Genomic DNA, 4,917 nt, shown 5'->3' on the forward strand with positions numbered 1-4,917 from the left:
GTTAAAGTTATGCTTGAAAGCTTTCAATTTAAGGGAGAATGTTTAGTTTTAATAAGTCATATTAGGAATAAAATATTTTTGTTATGTTTGTCCTATTCTTTAGGATTTAGTTTTAAATGTGTGATGCTATCAAGTTTTTAGGAAAAAATCCTTGTCCAGTTGTTTCTAAATTTTAGCTTCAGTTTTTCCTATGTATTTCCTACATTACGTTTCATTTCTATCACTTCGCAGATAGTCTTATTCCACTCCATGCCTCAATAGGAATTTTTTCATCCACAAATTTTAGTTGGTAGCCTATTGAACAAATACTATTGCAGAAACATGACACATAAAGAAGACAACAATCAACCTCCACAAGTTAATGAGGATTATTAGTAGATTTTATGGTATCTACAAAACTTTTTTTTGATGATGGTTTTGCTATATGAACACTATTAATAAATGGAAGTAGCAAGAATAGGTGACATATTTGAAACTATCAATAAGCACAACAATGAATATCCGAGAGACGGAGTTTGGACCTATGATGCCACTACCATCGACCAGGACATATACTACCATGGAAGAATGTGACTTGTTCCTGCTGAAATTCTCTTGTTTTCCCTTTGTTCCAGTTTGTTCTTCAGAAATGTTGTGAGAGGATCTATAAAGGGAAACTGTAGGTCCATTGAGGATCCTTCTATTTATGTAGAGGTTCGTGTCATCCTGCCTTTCTTCCATGGATATATCTCTAGCACAAAATGACACATCAAACTGGAATACTCTTGTACACATGCCTAAACTCAACAAAGGTCCTGCCCAAATGAACACAAAAACAAATTAAAATACGGGAAAGCAGAAGGTTATTCAAAAAGATGAATTTGAGCATATACTATGACTCAAAGCAATTAAAAGTGCCTAAGATATTAATAGTCTGTCTGTATTTAACAACACTTACGGGCAAGACCTTCAAGGTACAACTCCTGCATAGTTGACTTTACATTCTCTTTCTCCTCAGATCCAAGAATGCTTTGTGCCACATCAGCATTTTGATAAAGTCGAGGATGGATTCCTGGGATAGCAGGGGCTAAATCACCTGTGAGTCCTGCCTCTTTATTTTTCTTATCAGCATTTCCATGAAATGCCATGGCTTTCTCACTTTCAAATACGGATAGAATTATGAAGTTCCCATCAATCTCAAAAATTTAATCATTCCTTGGGACATAAAGAGATGCGCCAGAGGATCACTACCATTGCCCACATGAGCAAACTCATCTTCAGCCCTATTGGTATTTTTCTGATTACTTTCACCCTGACCTCCCTGGCCTTAATGGGAGCAAGGATCTTTACCACTGTATTTTCCAGAACAACCAGTCCCATTCACAGGCACGGTAATAGTCAATACTCTTCCAAGATGTTTTCTCATAAAATTCAGTCAAAAAAGACTCTCCACTCATAAATGATTCCATCATGCCTACATATCTTTCTTTTAATAAAGGAACCAACCCACCAAAGAGCAGGATGAAGAACAACACACAACTAACACTAAAAACTTTCTTTGTTTTAACCTCACTCTTATTTTTCTCCAATTTCTTGTTACTTTTTTGCGTGGGTGATAGTGCCTGTGATTTCAACTTTGGAATGGGAACCACTGGCACTTGAGATCCTTGTCGGTTCATCATATAATATGGTGTATATGACATCCATGGAGGAGTATAGGGTTTAATACCGGGGGGTGGCGGCACTTGAGAAGGTACACCAGTACCTCCAAGTTGTGCCTTTAGAGTTACATTTTCTTCCTTTGCATAGGATAAATTTGTATTCAAATGTTAAATTGTTGATTGAAATATTTTAAACTTATTATCTAACTCCTCAACATAATGTCTTTTTCTTTTCCTTGACAAGTGAGCCCTTTCCTTGTTCCTAATTTTTCTAGACATCCTATTTTCGTCCTCATCCGTGTTAACTGGAGCTTCCCTAAGACAATATCATGAGGTCAAATTGAATCGTCTAGAAGTATCATCATAACTCGCCATAACTTGACTCTTAGGTTGACAAAAGCTATTCAGGTTCATTTGACTCGAGTCCAAACTCGATTCCGACCCGAGAAAGTATGGCAGACAATTGGGGTTTTGAAATGATTCCTCATTGGTAGGGTTTGGAAATCTATAATTGAATGATTCATCAAGAATGATGGCATCGGTTGTGAAATTTACATTTGGAAATTCCATAGGGAAATCTTCGATATTTTATTGGAGTGTTATGGTCATGTGTAGGGCGTAAAATGTACTGTCAATGTTGAACTGCAAGGCTGTAGAACTCCTCGATGAAGTTGGCTTCTTCTGCCGGCGGTGGATCGGCCATATCTAGAGTGCTTTAGCAATTTATAAGAGATTTAGTGAGAGACAAGATAGGAATAGAGAGAAAACCGAGAGTTACTTTTTTTTATAGTTTTATTATCGACATTGTTAAGATTGATCCATTGAATTTTGTAGATAGGATATCTAACGAATAAAAATTCAGATTTCTTGATGTTTCAAAAAATAAATTTTATAAGATTTTTTTCATGGGTAATATTTGTTTTACCAATTAGGCATGTACGAATACACGAATGCTCACTTAAATGATTAACTTTAAGAAAATATGTTAAATATTCATTGAAATAGTGAATTTTGTATTAAATATGTGATCCAAGAACTATTTGATTCTATTTATTTTCTCTGTGTCTCTTTATTTCACACTTAGAAGGTCATAATCTAGAGACCGGTGGCTTGTATACCATTACTAGTTTTTGAACACGTGCATTGCACATGTATACCTTGCTAATTAGTATAAATACTTTTAATATATTAAGTGTACAATGTGTCAAATACAAGCTCAAATCAATGAACAATGATCATATTCAACTGATATTATCATCATTGCAAGGCACATCATACAAAAATATTGTTATCAAGTGAATTTCAAATGTAATACTATAACGACTTCAAATATACAATTTGCATGATATATCAAGTATTCAACTTGTTAAGAGTACTTTTTTAAATTTCACAACACATACTTTAAATGTAGGCATAGTTGCAAAATATTTAAGGCCTTGAAGTTTCAATCTTCGTTTTAAGGAATAATAACCTCCACTTCTTTATAGATGCATACATATCATCGAAGTAGAGTAGTTTTTGTAATAGTTATGGAGAAATTCGATCAACGCATGTCTTTGTTAGCATGGTTTGTAGATCATTATCAATTTCATTGTGTACACCTACAAAACAAAAATAGTAGTTATTTGTTATAGAAATATCATTGTTTAAATATTTGATTGACATATATAAATAATAAGTATAGGCATATGAACCTTCGTCTTCTTTGACTCATTCAAAAGTATTAGTTTTGTCATGGGTAAATTTTGACAAAATAAATTTTAGTTAAATTATAATGATATACTTAAATTATGAAATACAACACAATCATTTGTGAGATACTAACAACATGGTAGAAAAAGAAAATAATATAAACCAATAATTATATGGTGCAAAAAAAAATACATATTAAAGAAAAGATAACTATGATTTTATATATATACATATTTATGAACCAACCCAAAAAAAAAACAAATAAATTACATATAAAAAAGTTTGAAATTATCAAATAAAAGGTTAATGAAATAGAAGCATTGTCAAAGGATAACTAAACAAAAAACAGAAGTGTTATTGCCTCTACATAAGTTCAGATTCCAACATTCGTATGATTAAACATCAAATCAAGACTTTATGAAAGAGAAGTATTTTCATAAAAAAAAAAAATAATGACAATATTACTCCACCTTACTTAAGTTCGTCTTCTACTACTCATAAAATTAGATCGATAGTGATAATAGGATTAAATATTAATAGGGGGATAACATGAGAGGTGAAAAGACTAAAAAACTTATTTGAAATATAATATTTTATTTTAAATTATGTATTTTTTAATTCTTAAATGTAGCACATAAATAAGAGTCGGTAAAAAGATTTTTACTTATCCATTTGTCATATGGACCCTTGAATCCATCTAAACTCATCATTTTAAACACGTTTTTTGACTTGACGTTCTATGTGGCAGATACAACCAAGGATCGTGTGACACACACATCCGAGGAGCATAAAATCTGGTTAAAAGGGTCTAATAACCACATTAGGGTTTTAAAAAGTCATCTTCTTCCCCATTCACATTTAACACCATTATTAGACAAATTTGAGTTTTTTTTCCTCTTTTCAATCTTCTTTATCAAAATTTCTTGTCCATTTTTGTCATCATTATACTCCTCTTTTATTTCTAAGGATTTCCAGTTAATTCTTTGCTTCGTTTTGTGGATGATCCTATTGTAGTTTTGTACATCATAATGAAAATTGCTTTTCTTAGAATCCAATAATCTAATAAAAATCATGAAACATGTATTGAAAGCATAAAAAATAGAATCCCCAAAAAGTTTTTTAAAAAATTATTATAATCAACTAAAAATCTAAAAATTAAACAAAAACATAAGTAGAAGACGAAATCTAGACTAAACAACATACAAATATGAAAGTAAGTCACAAAATTTACATAGACAAAAACCAAAAAAAGTACTCAAACAATTTTGTAGAAATGAAGAAAAAAATGAGTAAGAACAAATGTCGGTATATATAGCCACACATAGATATAGGTCTACGATGACGTTGACACACTGTCCACTCAAGCAGTGAGCCACTCTTTTTCAATTTGGATGAAAACAAAGACGAATTGTCTTGAATACTGCTGGTGTTTTTTATTCAATGGAAAGAGTAGAAAAAGTGGGGGGGGGGGGGGGGAGGGGAGTGCAAGGAAGAGGAAAGATAAATGAAATGAGATTGTGGGAGAAGTGATGGGTTTGGTGGAAAAGGTAAATAAAAATCAAAAGTCTATTAATTAAATATAATA

At 32.0% G+C, this 4,917-nt stretch overlaps 1 pseudogene; it reads right to left on the reverse strand.

Moving 5' to 3' along the window:
- Nucleotides 1–420: 420 nt before the first annotated feature.
- On the reverse strand, nt 421–2,343 carry LOC138347581 (bZIP transcription factor 17-like; annotated as a pseudogene).
- Between the last annotated feature and the right edge of the window lie 2,574 nt (nt 2,344–4,917).

The sequence above is a fragment of the Solanum lycopersicum genome, chromosome 3 (genome assembly GCF_036512215.1).
Source record: "Solanum lycopersicum chromosome 3, SLM_r2.1".
NCBI lineage: Eukaryota > Viridiplantae > Streptophyta > Magnoliopsida > Solanales > Solanaceae > Solanum > Solanum lycopersicum.